The sequence below is a fragment of the Ailuropoda melanoleuca genome, chromosome 5, assembly GCF_002007445.2.
Source record: "Ailuropoda melanoleuca isolate Jingjing chromosome 5, ASM200744v2, whole genome shotgun sequence".
In the NCBI taxonomy this organism is placed as follows: domain Eukaryota; kingdom Metazoa; phylum Chordata; class Mammalia; order Carnivora; family Ursidae; genus Ailuropoda; species Ailuropoda melanoleuca.
The window spans coordinates 498,260-525,963 of record NC_048222.1 but is presented as its reverse complement, the minus strand read 5'-3'; the positions used below and the strand labels follow the sequence as shown (position 1 = coordinate 525,963).

The 27,704-nt window shown below is 45.5% G+C and overlaps 3 non-coding genes across 3 annotated transcripts; 2 read left to right on the top strand and 1 right to left on the bottom strand.

Annotated features, from left to right (window-relative positions):
* The first annotated feature begins 6,378 nt into the window (after positions 1 to 6,378).
* On the top strand, positions 6,379 to 6,450 carry TRNAA-AGC. The gene has a single exon. It is a non-coding gene; the product is annotated as a tRNA-Ala (tRNA).
* Positions 6,451 to 14,767: 8,317 nt separating this feature from the next.
* TRNAA-UGC lies at positions 14,768 to 14,839 on the bottom strand. The gene has a single exon. It is a non-coding gene; the product is annotated as a tRNA-Ala (tRNA).
* Positions 14,840 to 19,657: 4,818 nt separating this feature from the next.
* TRNAA-UGC lies at positions 19,658 to 19,729 on the top strand. The gene has a single exon. It is a non-coding gene; the product is annotated as a tRNA-Ala (tRNA).
* Positions 19,730 to 27,704: the final 7,975 nt, after the last annotated feature.

Genomic DNA, 27,704 nt, shown 5'->3' with positions numbered 1-27,704 from the left:
AGCAACCTAAAGTGCATCTTACTAAGAAGCTAATCCTCGCTTTAGTCGAAGCTCCCGTAAGTATTCTAAGTTAGGTCTCAATGGTACGTACAATTTAATGGTTGTTTAACTAGCAATTTTAGGTAATTTCTGCTTAAAATGACTACTGATGTATTTGGACTTGAAAAACGTCTTCTCCTAAGACAAATACCATATGATTTCACTCATATGTGGAATTTAAGAAACAAAACGGATGAACATATGGGAAGGGAGAAAACAGAGAGAGAGGGAAACGGTAGGAGACTCTTAAGAGAACAAACTGAAGGTTGACGGAGGGGGATGGGCTAGATGGGTGTTGGGTGTTAAGGAGGACACCTATTGGGATGAGCACTGGGTGTTGTACGTAAGTCATGAATCACCAAATGGTACTCCTGAAACCAATATTGCACTGTATGTTAACGAAAATGTAAATAAAAATTAAAAAATAAAATAAAATAAAACCGTTCTCTCCTGTCATTGTTTTGCTTAGACAGACATTGTCTGAGTTTTTTCCCTTTCATTTGTTTGGTGGTTTACTAATTTTCTATAACTTTTTTCTCCACTTGTTTGGAATGTAATCGTTCCATTTCCATTGTTCTAGTGAATATCTTGAAGTTTTAATGTGTATAATTATCTTAAGAAAATATAAAGGAACGTATCTTGATCTCTTCAAAAAATGTATAAAGTCGTTCAAAACATTTTAGTGCCTCTTCCTCCGTTTTTTTTTTATGGTGGTAAAGCTCACAAAACATAAGCTTCACCACTTTAATTACTTAAAGTGTACAACTCAGTGGTATTTAGTACATTCACAATGTTGTGCAACCATTACCACTATCTGAATATTTTCATCACCCCAAAAGGAAACCTCGTACGCCTTAATAGTCATTCCTCAACCCTCTGCCCATCCCCAGCATCTGGAGATCATTATCTGACTTTTGTTTCTATGGATTGACTTATTCTGGATATCCATATAAATGGAATGGAATCACACAGTATGTGGCCTTTTGTGTCTGACTACTTTCATTTAGCATCATGTTTCCAAGGTTCATCCGTGTTGTATTTATTACTATTTTATTCTTTCTTGTGGCTGGATAATATTCCATTGTATGGATATACCGCATTTGCTTATCCAATTATTAGTTGACAGACATTTGCATTGTGAAAAGTGCCATTTTTTGCTATTGGGAATAGTGCTGCTATGGAGATTTATGTGCAAGTTTTCTTTTGGACACTTGTTTTCAATCTTTTGGGTGCTACCCAGGAATGGAATTGCGAAGTCCCATGGTTACCTGTTATTTACTGAAGAGTCACCGCGGCCGCACCGTTTTACAATCCCACTAGCAGTATGCGAGGGTTCTAATTTCTAGATCCGCTCAGATTTTCTATTTCTTCATGATTCAGTCTTGGTAGAGTGTGTTTCTAGGAATTGTCCCTTTTATTTAGGTTATATGATTTGTGGTGTACAATTGTTCATCGTAGTCTCTTATAACCCTTTTATTTCTCTAAGCTCAGCAGTGATTTCTCACCTTCATTTCTGGGTTTAGTTGTTCAAATTTTCTTTTTTTCCTTAGTCAGTAGCCAAAGATTTGTCAATTTCACTGATGTTTTCAAAAAGCAATTTTTGGTTTCATTGCCTCGGTTTTTTTATACTCTCCATTTCATTTCTCTCTGCTCTAATTTCATCACTTCCTTCCTTCCGTGTCCACCCTGTTACTTTTCTTTTTCTGCCTTCTTAAGGTGTAAAGTTACGTCACTCATTTGAGATCTTTCTTCTTTCTGGATGTAGGCATTTACAGCTATAAATTTCTCAAGCCAAGCATGTGCCGCATCTCTTAAATTCGGTATTCTGTATTTTCTTTTAGACAAGTATTTTCTCATCTCCCTCATGATTATTTCCTGGACTTACTAGCTGTTTAAAAGTGTGTTTCTAATGCCACATATTGGTGAATTTTGTTACTTGATTTCCAATTTCATCCTATAGTGGTTGGGAAAACATACTTTGTACAACGGGAATCACTTTAAATTTGCTGCAACTTCGTTTGTAGCCTGACATAGGCAGCTACTGTCTTCAGTCAGCATCGCTGGTTGTGTTTTTATTAGATTCCAGAGCTCTTCAAAAGTTGTTTTTGACTTTTTTTTTGCTAGCTTAATCATTGCTTGCGTGGAGATACAGATATTTGGAGTTCTCTACCCCTCCATTTTGGGTGATGTTCAAATGATGACAATTCCTCTCCATTTCTTATAATCCCAAACGAGACACTATTAATATTGTTATTTTTAAAGTAGGCTCCACACCCAGTGTGTAGCCCAACAGAGGGCTTGAACTCACAACCCCGAGATTGAGACCTGAGCTGAAATCACTGTTACACGGCGAGCATTTTAAGAGATTTTATCATGCACTGTGCTTTCTGAATCTTTGATGCATGAAAATTCCTTTCCAGTTCTGGGAAATTCTTAACTATTGTGCTTTCAAGTATTACCTCACTTGCATTTTTCCCTTCTTTTGTTCCTGGCTCTAACTATATATACTTCAGAATTGATTACTTGATCCTGCATCTCTACTGTGTCCTTTTATCCATCTTCTGTGGCTGTGTCATAAACTATCCCGAAACTCGGGGGCTTAAACAACACCCACTTATTTTCTCACAATTCTATGGGTTGGCAATATGGGTAGAGCTGAAGTGGGCTGTATCCTCCCTTCTCTTTGTGGGGTCAGCTGGACTAATTTCTTTGCAGCCAACTGGCATGTCAGCTGGAGACTGTTCTTGGATGGCCTCAATAACATACCTGACAGTAGGCAGGGACTATTTCTGGGATTTAATCAGGTTTCCTTAAAGTGATCTCTCTAGCAGGACATCCTTCACAATGATAATAGTAAAGTGAGGGCTGGCACAACAAGGTTTCTCGAGACAAGGCCTGGAAGTGGCACATCATCACCTCATTGTACTCCACTGGTCAGAGCAGCCCAGATTCAAGGTTTAGAGGAGTAACTTAGACTCCACCCCCTGATGGGAGGAGGTGCAAAGGACCTGTGGTCGCATTCATCTGTCACAGCTTGCTTCGTATGTTCCAAGTTCCTAACTATTTTTGCTATTTTCTGGATCAGCATTTTGGCTTTATCTCTCAGTGTAGTAATTCTTTCTTTGGCTGTAGTTAATATGCTGTTTAGTCTTACCTATTAGAAATGTTTAATTTCAATTATTATTATCTTTATTTCTTGAGTTCTAAATTTTGTATCATTCTATTCATTCTTCTTGCATACTCTGTATCCTTAATTTCTTGATACATATTCTACGTAGCTATTCTTCATCTTATATCTTAAAATTTCAACATTTGCAGTTCCTTAGGTCTATGTATGTCACATTTTGTATCTGCTGAACCATAAGCATGGTGGTTTATCTTCTCGTGTGTGTAGTCACCCTTATCGTAGAGCTGGCTGTGTGATCTTAGTATCAATGAGTCTTGCTTGGATCGCTAATTGCCCTGACCTGGGCTCCAGGTGCCCCTGAATTACAGTAGAGCCAGATAATATTTATTTGTTTTGACCGACCCCCTAGAGAATTATCCAACTCTTTGTGAGACTGGAAATGTCACAAAGGGTGTACTATTCAAGGACAAATTGTTAGGAAGTAGGACCTTCTCATCAGTCATAGTTGGTGAAGATTTAATAAAACAAAACAAAACAAGAACCAAAAGGTACAAATCACTGAAAATGGACAGTCCTGTCATAAAAAATGATGGTTTTCTATCAATAAAGAATGCCAAAGATGAAATTTATGGACATATAATAGACTGGAAGGAGATTTTTGTAACAACTAAGACTGGCAAGAAATTAATATATATTATGCCCCTTGCAAAAGAGCAATTAAAAAACAAATATTTAAGAATACCATCAAAGGGGCACCTGGCTGGCTTAGTTGGTAGAGCACGTGAATCTTGATCTCAGTGCTGTAAGTTCAAGCCCCACATTGGTTGTAGAGATTGCTTAAAAAAACCAAAATCTTATTTAAAAAATAAAATACCACCAGAAAAAGAGGCAACACAAAAGAAAAATGGGATAAGGAAATAATTCAGAAAAGCAATGCCTAAGTGACTTATAATATGGAGAGATGCTGACCCTCACTAGAAATCAGAGAAATGCAAATCACGAAGAGTAACACAAAATCGTGCCTACCCAGGAAAGGCGCAGATCATAAAGGTGGAGACCCCAGGTGTTGTTAAAGATGCTGGGGAATGGAAACGTCTGTGAGCTTCTGGCAGGAGAGAGATCACCGCAGCTGTCCTCCGAAGTCATCTTGCAAAATTTAGTGCAGTCAAGTCTCACAGGGCTGCCTAACAAAGCACCACAACCTCCGTGGCTTACAGCAACAGACATCTACTCTCCCACCATCCTACACGTGTTGGTGGGGCCCGCACTCCTTCCGGGGCTGCAGGGGAGAATCTGTTTTGTTTCATTTTCCAGTTTTTAGAGCTGTGGGGTTTTCATTTCCGAGCTCCTGGTTTCTGCCTGTGCGATCGAAGCCTCAGGGTAGCATCTACCCTACATGAACACACTGCCTTCTTCTCCTTTGCTTTCCCTCATGCAAGGACAGGAGTGGTGACATTCAGGGCCCATCCAGATAACCCAGGATGACTTTCCCAGCTCAGAACCCTTACCCCACTACGTCTGCACTCTCTTGCTGACTGAGGCAACAGTCACAGGCTCGGGACTGAGACTGGAATGTCTCGGAGGGCCCTGATCTAGCTTATCACCGCATGTGTATTTTTGGACCCTGGGTGTCTCTCCCAGTGAAATTCTCCCTCAAATCTTCGGGGGAAACTTTACAAAGATGCTTTCTGTAAGCAGACACAGCGTCTAATTTCAAGCCTTAAATATGGTCCTTATCCCCCTTCTTTTCTCGTCTCTGCTCTTTTCATTCTAAATACTATGAACGTGGGAGTTCTCCCGCTAAACACGGGAGTATTTGGGCATGGCGCTGTCACTCACCCTCCAGACACCATCCTAACACAACACTCCAGTACTTGGTGGGAAATGCGCGACCTGAAACTAATCATGAGAAAACTACAGTCAGACCCAAAGTGAAAAACGTTCTGGAGAAGGAGAAGGAGAAGGAGGAGGAGGAGGAAGAAGGAGGAGGAGGAAGGAGGAAGAAGAGGAGGAGGAGGAAGGAGGAGGAAGAAGGAGGAGGAGGAAGGAGGAAGAAGGAGGAGGAGGAGGAGGAGACATGCTTCAAACGGCATATTAATGTCATTAAAGACCAAAAAAAAAAAAAGGCTGTGTAAAAGTTCAAGATTAAAAACTAGAGAGACAGGCCACCTCAACGCAGCGCCTGACCCCAGAGTAGAGGCTGCACCAGAGGGGAAACCGGGCCAGCCGGGCACCCGGCAGCTGAGCACAGAGGCAACAGGCTCCCGGGTGGGTGCTGAGTCCCCGAGGTCCCCAGCAGGACCCGGTTCTGCAGCGAAGTACGTGAGGACGACTGAACAGGACGGCCTGCAGCTTACTCTCACGTGAGAGGAAGAGGAAGCAAACGTGAAAGCAAATGGAGTAAAATATTAACAATAGCTAAATCTGGGTAAAAGGCATCGGGGTGTTTTGTAGTATTTTTATCCTTCTCAACTTTCTAATAGGTTTGAAATCGTTTCAGCCGCAGAGTAAAGGAGACTGCCCTGGGGGCCCCAGAGAACCGACGGCTGGGAATCGGGGCCGCACCGGGCCAACATTTCCCCCAAGCCCTCCGAGGAAGCAGGAAGTCTTCACGACTCCCGGGGTCCCGGGGTCCCCACGGCTGGTCGAGGGGCAGCAGACACAGGGCTGTCTGGGTGCTCACCTGTCACCGAAGCCACATTCCCACCCATCCCCCACCAGCCCGCACAGCAGGGGCCTGCTGGGGGGTTGCGGACGCGACACCTGTCGCCCCGGCGCGGGTTCCCATCTTGTCCGGGTCGTGAACCCGCGGGCACCGAGCGTTCAGCGGCAGCCTTCGGCTCCGGGAAGCGGAGATGCTGCGAGGGTGTCAGGGTGTCGGGTCGGGGAGCGGGGGGCGCGCACCCCCGGCTCCCCTCCGGCCCACCGCCCATCCCCCGCGCCGGCACCTGCTNGGGGGGGGGGGGGGGGGGGGGGGCGCTGCCCCGCGGAAAGCGGGAAACCGAGCGGCCACGAGCCCGACCACACCGTCTCCGCCGCCCCCTCCTCTGAAACCTCAGGCGGGCTTTCTGGGTTCGCTGCTCGCTTCTTCTGAAGCCACCGCGCAGCCGGGTTCGCACGCGAGGACATGTCCTCCGCAATCCACTCAGCTCAGAGGGAAGAAATGATGATTATAAATCACGAAAGGAATCCAAAGGCACGCAGCCGCAGCTGGGGGTGTAGCTCAGTGGTAGAGCGCGTGCTTAGCATGTACGAGGTCCCGGGTTCAATCCCCGGCACCTCCACCAGTTTTGGGAGGACGTGCTCGTGACGCAATCACGGCCCCCTCCGGTCCCCGCGACACCCGCCGCCTCCTCTCCTAACGTTTTCTACCTGCGTGGACGCCGCAGTGACCCCCGATGTGTGTGGATGTGTGTGCACAGGTCCTGGGTCCCACGGGCAGCAAACAGCAGACGCTCGGTTTCACCACTTTCTTCTGAATTTTGGCAGGTTCCTGGGGCCGAGAACACCCTGGAGGTGGAACAGAGAACGAGCTGATGATTTTTTCCTTCTGAACTTGCGAACTCCTTTACCCCTTTCTGAGTCACCAGACATGGACCCAGGGCCCCCGCTGTCACTGTGGCGCTTTACGCACATGAGGGACACCGAAGGGCCATCTGTGATAGCACGTGGTGCCCAGACTGTGAGTGACAGAGGCCGAGCAAGGCTGGGGGGTCCGGAATCCTGCCTCTGCGGACACTGCGCCAGAGAGTAAGCATCTAAAGGTCTCTGCAGTCAAAGTGGAACTTCAGTCACAATAAATGCCTGTCAGGCTCATTTCAGACATGACTGGAGGACCCCTTCCACTGCCCCCAAACCAACAAGCATCCCACAGGTAACTGAGGGATGCACATCCGAGCCAATTCAGAATCAAAGCTGAGTCGCTAGTCTGAAATATCAGTTGAATACATACTGTGAGAGAGCGAGCCCTCGCTTGCAAACTTATTAACTTCTAGGATTACTTTTTTTTTTTTTTTTGCTTTTGACTTTAAGATTTCTTTCTCTTTTTTTTAATGATTTTTTTATTATATTATTCTAGGATTATTCTGGAAAATAATTCTGTGTAATATATTTTGTTAGGAGATGTTTATGATCTGTACTCCCTATTTAAGTCTCTTTAAGATATTTTGTGTCAAACATTTATTAAATTTTTTTTATGACACGATAAGGATGTCTATTACCTTCACTACTATTTAATGCTGTGATGGAGGTATTTCTTTTTTTCTTTTCTGTCTCTTTCTTTTTCCTTTTTTTTTTTTTTTTTAGAGAGAGAAAGAGAGAGGTGGGGAGAGGGGCAGAGGGAGAGAGAGACTCTTAAGCAGGCTCCACATCCAGAGCCGAGCCAGATGTGGGGCTCCACGCCTGGCTCAACCTCAGGACCCTGAGATCATGCCCCTGAGATCCTGATCTGAACCGAAACCAATTCTCCCGGGTAAACTGACCCTCAGAAAGTAAACGGCATCGGGGGGAAAAGGAAGTAGAACTAATACAGATTAAATGACACACAAGGAGATTAAATGCATGTTTGCACCTGGATTCAAACAAAGTAACTGGAAAACGAAACAACTGAACATGGACTGGGCATCAGATTAAGAAGTTTCTTTAATTTTGCTGGTTCTGATATTGTTATGGTAATGTTTTTTAAAGTTTGTAACTATTAGTTATACATGTGAAAACATTTATAGTTGAAATTAATACAACATTTGGAATTTGGATTTGTTTTCCAGGGGGAAGCAAAAATAAAGAGTTAAAGTTGGTAAAACTTGAACAAGAACAACAAAGTGATGTTTAAACGCTGAAACTCTGTGATCGAATGAAGCTGTATTCATTATAGTATAAGCTCTATTTTAGAATCTGTGAAACAGTGGAGCCTGGCTGGCTCAGATGGAGGAGAATGTGACTCTTGGTCCTGGGATTATGAGTTCAAGCCCCCACATCTGGGGTAGAGATTATATTAAAAAAATAACAATAAGCTTAAAAATAAAATGTCCAGGGGCGCCTGGGTGGCACAGCGGTTAAGCGTCTGCCTTCAGCTCAGGGCGTGATCCTGGCGTTATGGGATCGAGCCCCACATCAGGCTCCTCCGCTATGAGCCTGCTTCTTCCTCTCCCACTCCCCCTGCTTGCGTTCTCTCTCTCACTGGCTGTCTCTATCTCTGTCGAATAAATAAATAAATAAAATCTTTAAAAAAATAAATAAATAAAATAAATAAAATGTCCAAAACAGAAAGTTAAAAATGTTTACATTTAATATTTATGTTATTTACTTTATATTATTTATTTAAATATATTTTAATTTAATTTTTGTTTTCCTCAAAGAAATGAGCAGAAGACATGAACAGACATTTCTCTGAAGAAGACATCCAAATGGTCAAAAGACACATGAAAAAATGTTCCACATCATTTGGCATCAGGGAAATACAAATCAAAACCACAATGAGATACCATCGCACACCAGTCAGATGGCCAAAATTAACAAGTCAGGTAACGATAGATGTTGGAGAGGATGCAGTGAAAGGGGAACACTCCTACATTGCGGTGGGAATGCAAACTGGTGCAGCCACTTTGGAAAACAGTATGGAGGTTCCTCAAGCCATTTAAAATAGAGCTACCCTTTGAGCCAGCAATTACACTACTAGGGATTTACCCCAAGGATACAAATGCAGTGATCCGAAGGGGGACCTGCACCCCAATTTTTATAGCAGCCATGTCCACAGTAGCCAAACAATGGAAGAGCCCAGATGTCCATCAACAGACGAATGGATAAAGAAGATGTGTTGTCTATATACAATGGAGTATTACACAGACATAAAAAAAATGAAATCTTGCCATTCGCAAGGACATACTTGGAACTAGAGGGTATTATGCTAAGCAAAATAAGTCAATCAGAGAAAGACAAGTAACATGATCTCACTGATATGTGGACTTTGAGAAACAAGGCAGAGGACTATAGGGGAAGAGAGGAAAAAATGAAACAAGATGAAACCAGAGAGGAAGACAAACCATAAGAGACTTTTAATCACAGGAAACAAACTGAGGGTTGCTGGAGGGGAGGGGGGTGGAGGGATGGGGTAACTGGGTGATGGACGTTGGGGAGGGCATGTGATGTAATGAGCACTGGGTGTTATATAAGTCTGATGAATTACAGACCTGTACCCCAAAACAAATAATACATTGTATGTTACTTTTTAAAAATTAAAATAAAATGTCCAAAACAGAAAGCTAAAAACGTTTACATTTAATATTTATGTTATTTATATTATATATTTAAATAATTTTTAATTTAACTTTCATTCTTCCCGAAGAACGGCTTCTGTTTCTTGAAAATCATTTCAGTGTATAGTCTTTTAATTAGGCATAACTGACAACACTGTGATATGTTTAAAACAAGGGTACCTAGGTAGCTCAGTCACCTGAGGAGTCGACTCTCGATTTTGACTCAGGTCATGATGTCAGGGTTGTGAGATCAGGCTCCCTGCTCGGTGGGAAGTCTGCTTGAGATTCTCTCCTTCTCCCTCCGCCCTTCCCCCACTCTCTCTCTCAAATAAATAAATCTTTAAAAAAATAAAATGTACAATGTGATGATATACGTATAATGTAAATCAGAACTACAGTGAGATATCACATCACACCTGATAGGATGGCTAGTATTTTAAAAAGGTACCAAGTGTTGGCAAGGATGTAGAGAAACTAGAACCCTTGTGTACTGTCTGTGAGAATGTAAAATGGTGCAGCAGCTATGGAAAACAGTATGGATGCTCCTCAAAAAAAAGTAAAAATAAAACTCCAGAATGATCCAGGAATCCCACTTCTGGATAGATACATATATCCAAAAGAATTGAAAGCAGGATTTTGAAAAGACATCTAACAGTCAAGATATGAAAACAACAAAAGCATCCTTTGACAGATGAATGGATAAAGAAACCCTAGCATGCATATAGATAGATAGATAGATAGATAGATAGATAGATAGATAGATACAAAAATATTATTCAGCCTTTAAAAAGAGGAAATCCTGCCATTTGTGACAACAGGGATGGAGCTGGAAGACATTGTGCTGAATGAAATAAGCCAGCCGTAAGGACAATTACTACATGATTCCCCTGGTACGAGGCATCTCCAACAGTCAAACTCACAGAAGCAGAGAATGTGATAGGGGTTGTCAGGAACTGTGGAGGGGAGGAAACAGAGAGAGGCCGCTCGGTGAGTACAAAGTTTCAGTTACGCTAGATGAGAAATCGCCTACAGTTAGCAATAAGGTATCATGCACTTCAGAGTCTAAGAGGGTAGGTCTCTCTCTCTCTCTCTCTCTCTCTCTCACACACACACACACACACACACACACCCCAAAACCAAAGGACACAAGGAAACTTTGGGAGGTAGTGGATATGCTGTAACCTTGTTTGTGGTGATGGTACAAGGGGTATTTGCTTATGTCCAAATTCATCAAACTATACACAGTGAGTATGTGTCGTTCTTTGTACATCAAGTATACCTCAATATAGGCATTAAATCTGAGTAATGTCAAGAGGTGACAGGTTTATTATTGAATTGCAGCTGTCCTTTGAATGTTCTAGAAATTATTTCACTTTTTAATGACGTTTTAATTATTGCAAATAACTTCTCCCAATCTGTCATTGTATTAGGTGGTTCTCATACGTGTGTGTTGTAGTTTGAAGGCCTGAGGGATGAAGGGCTGATGACAGAGATTCTGCTTCCAGTCCGAACACCTGAGACCAGGAGCCCTGAAGGCAGGAGATAATGTCCCAGGTCCGACAGTCAGAGAGGAGGTGAATTCAACATTCTGCCTTTTTGTTCTATTCTGGCCTTCAACAGATTGGATGATGTCCACCCATACTTGAAGCGCGATCTGCTTTACTCAGTCTACCAATTCAAACGGTAATCTCTTCTTGGGGGGCCCCTGGGTGGCTCAGTCGTTAAGGGTCCTGATCCCCGAGTTCTAGGATTGAGCCCAGCATCTGGCTCCTCCGCTGGGAGCCTGCTTCTTCCTCTCTCACTCCCCCTGCTTGTGGTCCCTCTCTCTCTGGCTGTCTCTCTCTGTCAAATAAATAAATAAAACCTTTAATAAAAAAAAAAGTTAAAAAAAAATCTCTTCTGGAAACAGCCATAGACATACCCAGAGACGACGTGTCACTGGACACCTGGGCACCAACGGCCCGGTGAAGTTGTCAGAAAAGTTAGTCATCAGTGTGTTAATTTTTGCTGAGGTACCCTTTGCTTCTAAGGTATCCTAAATCCTTAACAATCTTTAGTTTCTTTATAACTAAAGAATGCAATTAAAATAAATATTTCATTTTGATGTATTATAATTTACCTATCACTTCTTTTAACCTCCCGGACTGTGCTTGAGTCTTGGGCGCTGACATGCTGGGAAAACGAGATCATGGTGATGATGGAGGTGACGACAGCTGCGGCTAATTTACTGTGTGCTGAACAGGGAAGAAAGAGGTCTTGGACTGTTGTTATTAAAACTGGGTCATGTGGGTAATTATGATGAAAGAACAGAACCAAAGTTATCAGCCATAAAATCAAAATAACGACTCCTCTCCTGATGAAGGGCGGCCGGAGAGGCGCAAATCCGAAGAGCAAGTCCACGCATCCAGCCCCCTCTTGCCTGAGATGCCCTTTTCCTTCAGAACCGGTCTTGTGATGGAGGAAGCCCTGCTCTACTGTCCCTGGGAATCCATCCGACCCGAGCCGACCTGCTATGTATCATTTACAAGAAGCTGGCTTCAAAGAAAACCGGGAGGAAGGGAAGTTAGAATGAAGGCTTCCCTGCAGCGAAGATCAGAGTGTGACTACAAGGTAAGTGACCGAGTGGGGTCTGCGCCCACGCATCATTCCGCCCTCCTGGGAGAGCTGGTGGACCGGCATCCCAGGTCCTAGCGTGGGAGGCCGTGCGGCTGCGTCTCGGCACCTGCGCCTCTTCGTCAGACCAGGTAAGTTACTTGTAAATGTTCAGTGTTTGTATGTCACAGAACAGAAGAACAGCCATGAGCACGGATGGCCCATGTGGCTTCAGTCTTCGCCCGTTCCGTGTAACATTCCCTAGGTCAGCAGCTGTTACATGAGAGCAGGTGTGGTCTCTAGAAAAAAAACTATGTGAGAGTAACTGAAAATAGATTTCTTTCCTAGAACTGAAAGGGAGAAAACTCTCATCATGTGATATGAGGACCTAGAGTAAACAGATGTTGTGAAGACTCATACGAAAGGATAAATTAAATACCCAGAGGCCCTTGCAGGGATCAGAAGGCTGCTTGGTAGCCACATCCAGCCTGCGCAGCCAGCTAGCACATGGAATGACACATCGGTAATCAATACAAAGGTACGTAAGTCTGTGTGTAACTGGCTGTACTTCTATTTCAGAGTTGCCAAGGGGACAAAGCCAAAGCCTTGTTTTGTTTACAGAATTCAGGTCATGCCTTGACCTCTGAAGGGGCAAATGGAAAAAGGAATGCTGGGGATCCTGTTCAGTTTGGGTCCTCCAAGAGGATCCTTCACTCCAAGACTAAGGACATCCCCCCGGTAGGTATTACTGAGGCTTCCGATCGTTGACCAAAAATGCCACCAGAATGGCATCTTTCTATAGCTTCTTAGAGATAAACTGTGCCAGAAGTGGGAAGGAAGCTGGAAAGCGAGAACTAGCAGGGGCAAGACGAGGGGAATGAAATAAGCCATGAATGGACAGACAGTAAGCAGCCAGAACTTTGCTGCGCCTTATCCCTTTGTGGGGGAGACACAGAGGTAACAAGGATAGAACTGGGAACCCATCCGTGCACATTGTAAACTCTCCTGTTAGATCTTCTCAGCTGTGTCTCTTCTCTCTCCAATCTTTGGTCAAAGAAAAAAAAGTTCTGGCCTGACTTGCAGAGTTCCTTGTTCACGACTCTGTGTTATTCAGTAAGCAGTTGAAAATTTGGCTTACAATAGGTTGTATGTATGACAGTCAAAAAACGTAGCATGTTGGTAAGAGATGAGCATAAAAAGAAAACATATTTAAGGTTTATTCGACAGAATGAGAGAGCAAGCACAAACAGAGGGAGTGGGGGTGGGGGGAAGCAGGCTCCCTGCTGCGCAAGGAGCCCAGTGTGGGGCTCCATCCCAAGACCCTGGGACCATGACCCAGGCCTGACTGGCCAACTGACTGAGCCACCCAGGTGCCCCCAAAAGAAATTTAAAGTAAGTTGCTTAGACAGTTCCTGACATAAAGCTCAAAGTCTAACTGTTGGGAGAGGACGATCTGAATAGGCAAGGGAGAGGGTAGGCTCATCTTCAGAGGCACTGCAGAGAATTCTATTTCTGGTCACGAGTCATCACCTTTAGTCACCTGATGTCTGCCTCCATGCAAACCCCATTCAGAGACTTGTTTCAGAGGAAGGTTTTATAATCATTTTGTTCATCTGTGATGAGATTAAAAGATGTAAAGTATTTTTTAATGATTCTATTAATTTTTTTAAATTTAAATTTAGTTAATCAACATACCATGTATTATTAGTTTCAGAGGTAGAGATCAGTCATTGATCCATCAGTCTTATATAATGTCCAGTGCTCATTACATCATGTGCCCTCCTCAGTGCCCATCACCCATTTACCCCTTCCCTCCACCCACCTCCCTCCAGCAGCCCTCAGTCTCTTTCCTATGATTAAGAGTCTCTTGTGGTTTGTCTCCCTCTCAGGTTTCATCTTATTTCATTTTTTCCCTCTCTTCCCCTATGATCCTCTGTTTTGTTTCTTAAATTCCCTATGAGCGAGATCATCTGATAATTATCTTTCTCTGACTGACTTATTTCACTTCTCATAATACCCTCTAGTTCCATCCATGTCATTGAAAATGGCAAGATTTCATTTTTTGAGGGCTGAGTAGTATTCCATGCTCTAAAGTATTTACATGATTTTGATATATTAGCTTTATAATTTTATTAAGTGGAGGAATTTGGCAATATTTAAATTTTCCAGTAATTTACTACACCTAACTTTAAATGTCCCCAATAGCTTATTTCTTTAAGTACTGTAGGACCGAGTGCAGGGGGATCCCAAAGTGCACCACAATGGCATAGTGATTATTTTGAATGGAACTACTCCGGAAACGCAGGTGCAAGGTCTGTCCCCCTGAAAGCAGGAAACAAATCCCCCTATTCGAGGCACCCTCCTTGTGCTAAGAAGTAAAAGACATCCTTATCACCGGAGATAGGAAATTTAAAATTGAGAAGCTGTATAAATAAACCTTGTTACTTGTTTTTACTAGATCTACCTCAGCCCAAATTCCACTTAAAATCTCTAACTGAAGTTCCCAAGCATCTGTTTTCTTTACCCTGCCAAGTCCTCACAAATTTATTATTTGTCCAAAATAGTTCTCAATTTCATCATTAGGTCTCTGTGCACAGGTAATAAAACTCCCTTTGTTCGCCCTCTTAATGTGTCTCAAATCAATTTAATTCTGAGCCCAGTAAGCACTTTGGCTGAAGGAAAATTGCCTTCTCTCAGTAACTTTAAAGGGTGTAATAAGAAGTGAGTTAGAACTCTTGCTTTGGTTTCCTGAGAGTGGAGATGCCGGGGATCGAACCCGGGGCCTCATGCATGCAAAGCATGCGCTCTACCACTGAGCTACATCCCCACGGGGAAAATGCTCTTTTTTCCCTCACTTGGCCACCAGTAGTTCTGCCTTACTGGTACGGCGTGCGGCTAGGATTCCGCGGGCTTTTTCAATCCGCACTCACAGAAGCATATAGTCGACTTAACAAATGCGTGTTAAACAGTGTCATCCACAGATCCCTGTGCCTCCCTTTACTGTCCTTTAGCACGGTTTATAGTCGCAGATCTATGCTGTTGGATTAAAGGGGCTTCATCCTCCAGTCGGTGACTTTGGGAGGGCGGAAACTGTGGCTGGCTGTTCCTCCTCACCCTACCCCAAGCCGGCAGCACGGAGCCTGGCACAGGCAGCCACTCCGGAAAGAGCAGTGAGGACAACCTAGAGGTGGACTCCGTTTAGCATAGCTGTGACTGCAGAGAATCTTGCAGTGAAGGGTGTCGGGGCAGGAGGACTGAGAAGCACATAAACAGGTAAACTCAGGACAGTCTGACGAGTGCTCTGCCAACGCGCCCCAGACAGAAAGCATCGCCCCCTGACCAGAAGCTGGTGGCTGCAGGAGTCTTGAGATCAGCACTGGGCCAAGGGACTACAGGCCGAGGGTTACGCACGAGGACCATTTGGGGCCTCCGGGGGTGGGGGTGGGGGACGCTTCTCGGTTTACACCCCAGAGAGGTTCCCCGCACGGATCTGTTCAGGCTCCAGGTCGAAGGCATTGCGGGTCTGAAATGCATTCCATGGTTGTCCTGAGTTTATGCTCCCAAAGCTCGCCGCTCCCGGGTGCGAAGATCACTGCGCTCGGGAGCCCAGGGCTGAGTGTTTTCCGGACTGCTCACAGTCCGCACGCCAACATCTGCGCGCTCTTCAGCAACCGAAGCGTGGTCCCTGCTCCGCACTCGCGGGGTCTTCGCTCCGGGGTTCAAGTTCGCGGGAGGCCCAGCCACAGGCGAGGCTCGCATGGGATGCTGCCAGGACTTCCCGCGTCGCTCCCAGCGCTCGGAGCAAGGCCACAGTTCCAACGTGTACCTCGCTCTGCCTCAGTTTCTCACCTTCCCTCCCGCCCTTTCCCCCTGGTGGAGCCCCTGGCCTCACCGGGTTTACCTCCCGCGGAGGCCGCTCCTCTGTGGTTGGCCCAAGCCTTGCTGTTTCCAGGCCGGCTGTTCCCGGGGCCTCGCAAGCACCAGACTCTCCCAGAAAACGCCCAGAGCAGCGACAGGGCCCTGCGCGTTCCGAAAACTCCCCTGCGCACTGCCGTGTCGGAAAGGGGTTAGGAGGGCAGACACACAATAGGAGAAGAAAAGGTCAACGCTAAGGAGAGATGTTTGGAACCGAGTAAGGGAGACACAAAAATAAATATGTCTACAAATAAGCAATAAGACCACTGGTTTTATCCTCTGAGAGGCTCGAGAGGGTTGGCGAAGACGGCCATCTTACCGAAAGCCTTCCCCCACGTGAGCGAGGGCGAGCACGCCTGGATCAAGGTGCAAACCTCCCAACACCCTCCTTCACTCCACGTGATGTCGATGGAAGCGCTGTGTCCCCTGGAGTCTCCGCCTCCCCGCCGGAGTGCACGGGCCCACTACCCACCTGCTGCCTCCCCCACGCGCGAGACCGTCCCGCTGGAAGGGAGCCCCACCAGACGGCCGAAGGACGCGCTGGTCACCTAGTGGTACCGGTGACCCACGAGGACATCAGTCCCCGTCTACCGCGAAGGCCTGTGTGTCGTGGAGTGAACATGCCCAGGTCCAGCGGTGGCCCAGATGGCAGTTGCCCCACTGCAGCAAGCTCGCAGGCAGATGGGGAGACTGGTGTGCGGTGTGCGCTCCCGAGCAAGCTGCGCGCTCCGGCCAGGCCACGGCTGCCGCTTCGTCTTCGTCCCAATTCCCTCCTCTCTCTTTCGGGTCAGGGTAGGACACGCATCACACCCAGGGGGTGAAGGACGCCCGAGTTGGGACACCCGTCGCTCCCCGGCTGTGTGGTCGCTTTTCTCCCGTGGTGGGAAGGACACCTGCGGATGCGGAGCGTGCCTTGGAGTGTAGTCTTTCGTCCGGTGGAGCTACGGCCTCCCACCCTGATTCTGGCCCTCCTCAGTCCTGTTCCCCGCCTGGTCCTTGGAGCAAGTCGCCTGCCAGTCCGCACAGAGGTCTCCCGGGGTCGCGAGCTCGAAGTCGCTGGGCTCAGGCAGCGGGCAGCGGCTTGGTAAGTGTCGCGAGGGTTGCTCCCAATCAGCGAGGTTCGGGTTGGTGCTTGAGGACCCCTCCCCCCATCCGGCCCGGGGAGCCTCCCTCTCTAGCCCCGCGCCTGAGGCCGCCTCTGGGCCGTGCGTTCGCAGAGGCGCCAAACGTTCTCCCGGCGCCTTCCTGGGTGAGGCTCCTTCGATCCCGGGCCACTGCCACGCGTGTCCCCTCCCCTTGCACCTGCCAGTGAGAGTCCTCACCTGGTTTGCTCTCTCAGGGCACAGGCTCGTCTCTGACATGCCGCCCGCACGACTAAGGATGCCTTGTGGGGACGGTGACAACGCGCTCCTTTCCCACTCAGATCGCTGCGTTTACTCCCGAGCTAAAATCTCCTGCCGGTGGTGCGTTCTGGCGCGTGAGGCTGAGGATGCGACAGTCGCCGTCGCTGTCGTCCTTGTTTTTCCAGAGGAAATCCGCCTGGCGGATAAGCCGAAGCTGGTGAGCGGGTTCGCGGGTTCGCGGGTTCGCGGGTACCTGCCCCTCCGCAGACCCAGGAAGGCCCCCAGCACCGCTCCGCCCACGCATCTGCGTCGGTGCGGGACAGGGAGCCTGGGACGCCGGCCGTCGCGTGTGAGGAGGGCGACGGGCGCGAGAACGGCCAGCGTCCACCCGCGCAGGGGGCTGCGGCGCGGGGAGCCCGCCAGGGCCGACGCCACCAAGGGACGCGCGGGCAGCTCCGCTCCAAGCCGTGAGCAGCGCCGCCAGGCAGTTCTTCGCGGCGGGGCGGCCGTTGTGGCGCGTGGAGGTAGGGAAGGAGCCCCTTACGTGAACCCCAACGGTCGTTACCAAATTCGTAAGAGAATCAGCCCGCGGAGTTTGAGCCCCGCGGGGTCTACAAGCCTTCCGACGACGCTCAGCCCGTGGGCACACCGTCCAACGGCTCGTCTTCGCTCCCATCGATCCCTTCGTGATGCGAACCAGGGGTTGCAACTGTTCCGCACGAACGAGGAACGTTTGTAATTTTGCTCATAAACTTCCTCGGCCCGTGCTCCCTGCGCGGCTGCTGGCGCCCGGACGGCTGAGGGAGTCCTGGCCGGGCGGTCCTCTTCCTTCCCCGCCTCGGCTCTCCGACGTGACGGCGATGCAGGCGCTCTCACGCCGGGGGCCCCGGCTTGTCCAGCTGTGTCCAGCTGCGGGGTCGCTATCTGCAGGCGTGCTTTACTTCGGCGTTTTGCTGTTCTGAGTCTGGTTTTACCCATCTTTATCCTCTTCTCTTTGAATGGCTCATGGATAGAATATCTCATGTTCAAGGGCTTCCGGATATCTAGAGATTATCCGCTGCTCTTTCTACGTTCGTGTACAATTAAGTTTTAAAAGTTAACATTTTAGGGGCGCCTGGGTGGCACAGCGGTTAAGCGTCTGCCTTCGGCTCAGGGCGTGATCCTGGCGTTATGGGATCGAGCCCCACATCAGGTTCCACTGCTATGAGCCTGCTTCTTCCTCTCCCACTCCCCCTGCTTGTGTTCCCTCTCTCGCTGGCTGTCTCTATCTCTGTCGCATAAATAATAAAAAATCTTTAAAAAAAAAAAAAAAAGTTAACATTTTAGGAGGCTCCTGGGTAGCTCAGTCGGTTAAGCGTCCGCCTTCAGCTCTGGTTGTGATCCTGGGGTCCAGGAATTGAGCCTGCAAAGGGGCTCCTTGCTCAGCGGGGAGCCTGCTTCTCCCTCTGCCGCCCCCCCTTGTGCTGTCTTAAATAAATAAAAACCTAAAAAAATTAACATTTTTAATATTCATATGCTATTTTCACAGTATATTAAAAAACTAAATTCAAAAATTAGATTTCCCTCATGCCCTTAAATATTTAGAAAAATTCAGGCCTATGTGTTAAATTATTTTATCCTTGAACACTGGAAATGCCTTACTCCCGTAGTAATGTGTCCTGTTAGTATTAGCATCACCTCAGGGTCTTATCAGAACACAGATGCTGGACCCCCACACCCAGGGTTCCTGACTCATCCTCCGTGGTGGGGCCCAAGAATTTGTATTCTTAGCAAGATCTCAGGTGATGCCGATGCTGGGTGGTCCAAAGACCACACTTGGAGAACGAATGCCTGACACTAAAACGTGTTTCTAAACTTTTACTCCACAGGATACAAGTTTAGTCACCCGATCCACGGAGTGGGCTTTCCCTTCCAGGGCCAGGCTGAGACTGTGGACAATGCCAAGCCTGCAACCGGAGATTTCACGCACCTTGCAAGAGGGGTCTACCGCAGTGCTTTACCCGGCTGGAGTGGCTCCGGCTACACCGGGATTCCCTACCATATACATCATAGCATTTTCCAGCGGTCTGCTGTGGCCATCTGTGGTTCTGTGTTTCTCTGATGCCGGCCTGTCCAAGAGGCTCTTGATCTGAATGACTTACATTCACGGCGGTTGCTGGCAGACAAGCCAGTTTTGCCCCTGCTCTGTTCTGAGCTGAGCCTGGGCAGATTCAAATGAAGCTAAAGCCGGTAGTGAGACTGATTTATACACACACCTTCTCCAACATTCAGACCTGTAAAATTCCTATTGTTCTTGCACATCAAAGTATAACAAAATACATTTTAGGGAAAAGTGGACGTCTATTCCCAAAGAATGGTATTTTTTCACCACACCTCTCCAAGGCCCTGGGGGTGTAGCTCAGTGGTAGAGCGCATGCTTTGCATGTGTGAGGCCCTGGGTTCGATCCCCGGCATCTCCAGCCTCTTGCTGTCTCTCATGTACTTTCCTGAAATGCCACATCTTGAACCAGACATACTTGGTTTTTAGCACTTTGGTATTTCCAAGCAATTTAAACTTTAAACAAGTAAATCAGATTTCAATCTAGTTGGAAAGTCAAATATGCTGCTAAAAAAAAAAAAATACAGGGGCACCTGGGTGGCACAGCGGTTAAGCGTCTGCCTTCGGCTCAGGGTGTGATCCCGGCGTTGTGGGATCGAGCCCCACATCAGGTGAAGCAGGCTCCTCCGCTATGAGCCTGCTTCTTCCTCTCCCACTCCCCCTGCTTGTGTTCCCTCTCGATGGCTGTCTCTATCTCTGTAGAATAAATAAATAAAATTTTTTAAAAAAAAAAAAAATTAAAAAATTAAAAAAAAATGCACTTTGCTTCCACTGCCAAGAGCACTCAGACAAGTTTATATTTCCAGTAAAAGACAGACTGGCTGATGGAAAGAAAGAAAGAAAAAGACAAAGAATTTACAATTATGTCTTAAACCTCAGGTGCAGAGAAGAGATGTTTTTTCTCTGAGTCTGTGAGTTACACGGTCACAGCGTTTTACTGTCTTGTCGACCGGGAACTCTAAGAACACCTTCGTCCGGTTCTGGGTTTCTCCTCTACTCTCACACCACGACCGCACTCACAACACTTCTGATACCAGGTGTGGGTGGGTTTTCCCATATTAAGCAGCTCTGTGACACCAGCTGGTGTCCTACAGTTTAACTCAGTTCTGACACTAACTGGAGATGGTGTTAGATCCCACGAGACTGTCTCTTACTTCAGACGCCAGATACAAATACTGTGGGTCCCCAGGTTACCCACAGCTTGTCTGACTTCACTACAAATCACAGGTTTTCGTGACCTCCTGATAATTTGTTAGAACAGCTCACAGAACTCAGGGAAACACACTTACCAGTTTAAGGATATGATAATGGACAAAGATGAACAGCCAGATGCAGACATACACAGGGCGAGCAAGGTCTGGGGGAATCCCGAGCACGGGAGCATCTGTCCCCCTAAAGTTGGGGTGTGTCACGCTCTCTGAGTGGATGTGGTCATCAACCTGGAAACCCCCCAAACCCCGTATTTTGGAGATTTTATGGAGCTCCCTCATGTAGGTATGATCAATTATTAACTCAATTTCCAGCCCCTCTGTCCTGTCTAGAGAATGGGCGGTGGGAAGCAGGAGTGCTGAAACTTCCAAGCTCCTAATCGAAGTGTAGTCTTTCTGGTGACAAGGCCCCATGCAGGAGCCACCAGAGATGCCTCATTAGAACAAAGATGCTTCTAGTGCTTTAATCACTTAAAAATTTATAAAGGGGGGCACCTGGGTGGGTCAGTCAGTTAAGCATCCAACTCTTGATTTCAGCTCAGGGCATCACCATCTCAGGGTTATGGGATCAAGCCCTGTGTGGGACTCTGCACGCGCACTCTCTAAAAAAAATAAATAAATCTTTAGGAAAAGAAGATTAAAAAAACAAGCAAGCAAGCAAACAAACAAACAAAAAAAAAAAACACCCCAGACCCTGTAAGGGTTTTAGGAACTCTGTGCCGGGAATAGGGACGAGGATCAGATATCTATTCCTTACTATGAACCACAATATCACAGAAACTCCAAGTGACATTTCAGTCACTGAAGCTTTAAGTTGTGCACCGAAATGTAATTCTGCTTTTCCAGTTTGCTAATATTTTATTGGAATCATTGGACATTTTAGCTCAAATCCCTATTGAAAGTTTCTGAGGAAGGAAAGAAGGGAGGAAAGGAATGAAGGGAGGAAAGAAGGGAGGGAGGGAGGAAGGAAGGGTAAGTAATTAGTAAGATACTGAGTAATTGGACAAATGAAAAAAACTTGAAGAAACTTCCACATGTGCTTAATCCTTGTTATGCGCTGAACTGTATCCCTCCAAAATTCAAACGCTGAAGTCCTAACCTCCAGTACCTCAGAGTGTGACTGTGCTTAGAGACAGGCTCTTAAAAGATGAAATTAGGTTAGTTAGTTCATGAGGGTGGGCCTTAATCCAGCATAACTGGGGTCCTTGTAAGAAGAGATTACCACACAGACGCCCTAAGGAGAGAGGACACACAGACACTGGAAGACGTTGGCCATCCAGCTGGCCACCCACGAGCCAAGCAGACAAGCCTTAAGCGACGACCCAGCCAAGACCGAGTGCAGACTGCCACCCTGAAGAACTGTGGTGAGACCACTGTTTCAGCCGTTCCGTCTGAGGGACAGCCCAGGAAAACTCATGCAATTCTAAATGCTACCCAGGAAGCAATTTCTAAAACTAACACACGTTACTGTTACTCTCTTCACACGCCAGGGATAAGAGTTTACACTCCTTGGGTGTGCACTGGCAACCAGCATCCATCCCCACTCTTCCAGCTGACATTCTGTACTGGAGGGCCCGGAAAGCTAGACGTCTATTTCCCAGAGCCCGCTTTACCTAAGGATCTTGATACAACGGGTATTAAAACAATTATAAGGCACACTTTCCTGAGATTTACAAAACAGGATATTATCCTACTGATGTTGGCAATTCCCTGTGGGCCAAGCAAGACTGAGGACGTGTGCTTTCTCTGCAGCAATGCTGGGAACGGCCAGCACTCCCCCTGTCGACCCAACAGATACAAGATGACTCCAGACTCTGATGTAAAAGAGAGGGGAAGGCAAGGGGGTCCACGCTCAGAGATGAAGACCCTTCGCTCTTGTTTGCTCCCGCCTTTATTGGTCCTTCAGGATAACCACAAATCCTTATCACTGTTTCTCAAGCACGGGATGTGTGACAAGGGGTTTACGGGAAACAGACGATATGCTCATCTGCGTGTTCTGTGAGTTATGCTGAATGTAGCCTAGGGGACAATGCCTACCTCTCTTGCACCACAGGGCGGCTGTTTGGGCTAAGAAAGCTTCAGGGACAGCAACTCCTGCAGGCCTGGGCATTGCAAAGGCCTACGCCCTCCCCCAAAACCGTCCCTCGCCCCCAGCGGCCTCCGTGTTACATTTTAGCAAGCTAGGTATTAATGGCTGATTTCATGCTCTCCATGAACCCCAACATCGCAGTGTTACAAGCTCCCTCTGTAACCAGGAGAAGGTAACGGCAGAGTTACAGAGAAAGCAGTCTCCGAACCCTAACCTGGAGGTCCCCAGACTGCAGGGAGAGCGGCCTGTTGGGGTCTCCGCACTGTTACTACTAGCTTGCCTTGTACATTTCTATACATAGATCCCTTTTAGATCAGGGGAAAGCACGAACACGGTCCTATAGATATTTTTTGGAGTCACACTTGAGGGTCTAGGCTCAAGGGTGTTTCTCAATCACTTATTTCATACTAAACCCAGTTTCCTGTTTTTAAATCCTTCCTGCTTAAAACATGTCGAGTGCTTCCTGTTTCCTACAGGGAACTCTGAACAGTGCTTCAGATGAAGGGATACCAAAATAAATACTGAGAGTAATGGGTTATAACCTACTGGATACAAAACCCACCTATGAATGTGTCCATACAAATAAGTCAGTGAAGAAGAGCTCTTCCTCTTCTAATAAGAACTCAAATGATAAATGGAGAAAGGATGAAGGATTTAGAAAATCGGCACTTGGAATTCATTACATTAACAATTCATTTGCACAAGGATCATCAATGAGTGATCAATTCAATAGGTAAAAGTTGAATGAGAACAGGATATTTACATAGTCTTAAAGCAGCTCTCACAAGGTACTTACTGCAATAATAATAATAATGATAATAATAATAATAACGATAATAATAATAACAATAAAGAAGTTATGGAGAAGCCTGACAGACATCATCATAAGCAAATGATCAAAATTAACATCACCAGTAATGGGACAACTGACGTATGTCCACTGACATGATGCACTGAAAAAGACACACTATCAGTTGTCTTATATTCCCACCCAAAATACACAGCCTGAATTAATTGTGAGGAGACAGCAGACTAACCCAAATTATGGAATATTTTACAAAATAACTGCTCTGTACTTTCCAAAAATGCCAATGTCATAAAAAGAAAAGAAAGCCTACAGATGAAAGGAGACGCCAGAGAATGACAGCTGCATTCCGCACATAATCAAAGATGTTCTTCTGCTAAAAAGGCATTACAGGGGAGGGAGACTAATATCAGCAGCACCGCAGAGGAAGAAGCCCGGGAGCCTCCTTCCCACCACAAGTGCACTGTTCAGCAATAATTCCTGGGCAAATTCCCTTTCTGAGAAATCAGAACTAACAATAGTCCCGCACCCCAGGAAACTCACTGAAGGTGGTAGGGAGATTCAGAATATCCCCTCACCAGAGACCCTGCCCTGGCTTAGTGCCAAACGATCAGGAAAACACCCCCTAACTCCCAACTTCACAAAAGGGGAGGAAAGGTTGATTTGTGCATTTGGAACCCTAATTTTTCCAATGGGGCGCCTCAGAGAACTGGTTTCTGTCTTGCCAGGCTTGGAGCTGTGACATGTCTGGCACAGTTTATCCATCTGGGGGAGAACTGAGGCAGCAGCTAAAATCCTAGCTCTCATGTTCCCCTGGAGAGGAAAAGAGTGATTCACGTGTCCAGAGCCCCAACTTTTCTGGGCTTCCCATATAACTAGCACCTATGTCACCAGTCCTATTACTCTGCTGGACCTGGTACAGTCTAGCACCCACAGGAGAATGAACACAGACACTTGGGCTGGTAGAAGCAATAACTCCCGCCCATCCCCAGCACAGAGCAAGCAGACAAAAACCAAACTGCCTATTGTCCCTGGGGAAGGAAAGAGTTGGTAGAGGCAACCAGAATCTCTGGCTGAGTTTCTCCCACATTAGTCCATAAAGACTGAGAGAGGTTCATGCTTTATCTAATGTGCAAATACCAACTCAGAGAGTCAAGGAAAATGCAGAACCAAATAAAGATGTTCCAAACAAAGGAACAGTAAACCTCCAGTAACTGACGTGAATGAAGTGGAATTACGTGATTTACCTGTCAAAGAATTGGAAATAACTCTAATAATGATGCTCACAGAGGTAAGAGAACAATGCATGAACAAAGTGAGCATTTTAACAGAGAGACAGAAAATGTTAGAAAGTATCAAACATAAATCATAGACTTGAAGAACACAATTAAGTAGACCGAAAAATTCACTAGAAGGGTTCAACAGCAGCTGGATCAAGCAGAAGAAGGGATAAGATAACTTGAAAACAGGTCACTGGAAAGAATTGAATCAGAGATACAAAAAAAAAAAAAAAGAATGAAAAAGAATAAAGAAAGCTTAAGAAAATCATGGTACACCCTTCAAGCAGAACAATACACACATTACGGGAACACAAGGAGGAGGAGGGAGAAAGGACAGAAAAATGATTCAAACAAATAATGGCTGAAAACTTCCAAATCTGGAAAGGAAAGGGACATCCAGATCCAAGAAGCCCCAAGGACAGAAAATAAGAGAAACTTAAAGAAATCTACACCTAGACACATAATTAAATTGTCGAAAATCAGGGACAAAGAATTCTGAAAGCAGAAAGAGAAGAGTGCCCCCATAAGACTCAGCATATTATTCAGTAGAAACCTTGCAGATAGGAAGGGAATGGTTTTATATATTCAAAGTGCAGAAAGAAAAATGCTACCAACAAAAACTACTATCCCTAGCAAAACTCCCCTTCAAAAGTGAAGAAATATTTTCCAAGATAAACAAAAACTGAAGGAGTTCATTACCATTAGACATGCCTTACAAGAAATGCTAAAGACAGTTCTTGATGCTGAAATAAAAGGATACTAAATAGCAACATAACAACATAAGGAAGTATGAAACTCACAGGTAAAAGCAAATATATAGGCAAATACAGAATACTGTATGACTGTAATGATGGGGAACAAATCATTTTTAATTCTACCATAACAGTTAAAAGGCAAAAGTATCAAAAATAACTATAACAAAAATATGTTTAAAAGATTCACAACATGAATAGATGTAAATTGTAACAAGAATTACATGAAGTGTGTGGGAGGAGCTCTTGGCTGCCTCTCTTGGAAAAGCATGAGACTCTCAATCTCAGGGTCATGAGCTCTGGCCCTACACTGGGTGTAGAGATTACTTGAAAATAAAAAAGAAATCTTTAAAAAAAGGTGCGTGGGTGAAGTTAGTGTAGAGTTTTTGTATGCAATTGAATGTACATTGTTTTTAGCTTAAAACAGACTGTTAACTGTAAGATATTTTGTATGAGCCCCAAGATAACCACACATACACATACACAAACATAGCTAAAGAAGTGACACAAAAGAAAAAGGGAAAGGAATAAAAGCACATCAATTTTAAAAAGCAACAAAATATAAAAGGAAGGCAGCAAGAGAGAATAAGAGAGACCAAATGATTGCAAGATTAATAGGGAACCACTAACAAAATGGCAATAGTAAAACTTTCTTTAGCAACAATTACTTTTTCTTTTGTTTAATTCAGTAACTTTTTTTTCTTAAATGCCTATAAGATTTTGCGATTAGAAATAACAGGGTAAGAGGGAAACCCTACAACCCCCAAGCCAAGTGGACCTGCCAGCCCAAGCTCGCTCCACACTTGTGCAGACCTCCCCCTAGCGACTTTGCCCAGCTCCAACAATTAATTTCAACGTAGATGGTTTAAACTCCCCCCCACACACAAAAAAATACAGACAGACTCAATGGATAAAAAACAACACCCAACTGGGATGCCTGGGTGGCTTGGTTGGTTAAGCACCCAACTTTTTATTTCAGCTCAGGTCATGATCTAAGGGTCATGAGATCAACCCCTGTGTTGGACTCCATGCTGAGCGTGGAGCCTGCTTAGGATTCTCTCTCCCCCGCCCCTCCCCCCACTCTCTTTCTCCAAACAAACAAAAAGCATAAAAAAACCCCGCAACTATATGCTGTCCACAAGAAACTGACTTTAGATGTGAAGGCACACATAGGCTGCAAGTGAAGGGAGGAAAAAAGATACTCCATGCAAATGGTAACCAAAAGAGAGCAAGGATGGCAATACTTGTATTAGAATAAGTATTATATTTAATATAATATTAGAGAGAGAGAGAAACTTTAAGTAAAAAAACTCACAAGACAGAGAAGAACATTCTATAATGATAAAAGGATCAATCCACAAGGATGATGTAATAATTATATATGCACCCAAGATCAAAGTATCTAAATACATAAAGGAAACATTGGCAGAACTTTAGAAAGAAATAGATAGCAATACAGTAATAGCTTGGGACTTCAGTGCCTCCCTTTCAATAATGGACAGAACATCCAGAAAGAATATCAATCAAAGTATATCAATAAGGAAACAGAGGTCTTGAATAACACTACAGACCTAGTAGATTTAGAAGTCATATAAAAAAAATACTTCACTCAACAGCATCAGAATACATTCTTCTGAAGTACACATGGATTTTTCTGCAGGATAGATCATATCTTAAGTCACATAACCAGTCCTAACAAATTTAAGAAGACTGAATTCATACCAAGTACTTTCTCACTACCATGAAATGGAATTAGAAATCTACTGCAGAAGGAAAACTGGAAAATTCACAAACATGTAGAAATTAAACAACACACTCCTGAAAAACCATTGAGTTAAAGAAAATATCAAAACAGAAATTAGAAAAAAAAAACTTGAGAAACAAAAACAAAAACACAAGATACCCAAACTTACGGGATGTGGCAAAAGTGGTACTGAGGAGAAGTTCATGGCAACAAATGCTTACATTAAAAAAGAAGAGAGGGGGCGCCTGGGTGGCACAGCGGTTAAGCATCTGCCTTCGGCTCAGGGCGTGGTCCCGGCGTTATGGGATCGAGCCCCACATCAGGCTCCTCTGCTATGAGCCTGCTTCTTCCTCTCCCGCTCCCCCTGCTTGTGTTCCCTCTCTCGCTGGCTGTCTCTGTCTCTGTCGAATAAATAAATAAAATCTTTAAAAAAAAAAAAATAAAATAAAAAAATAAAA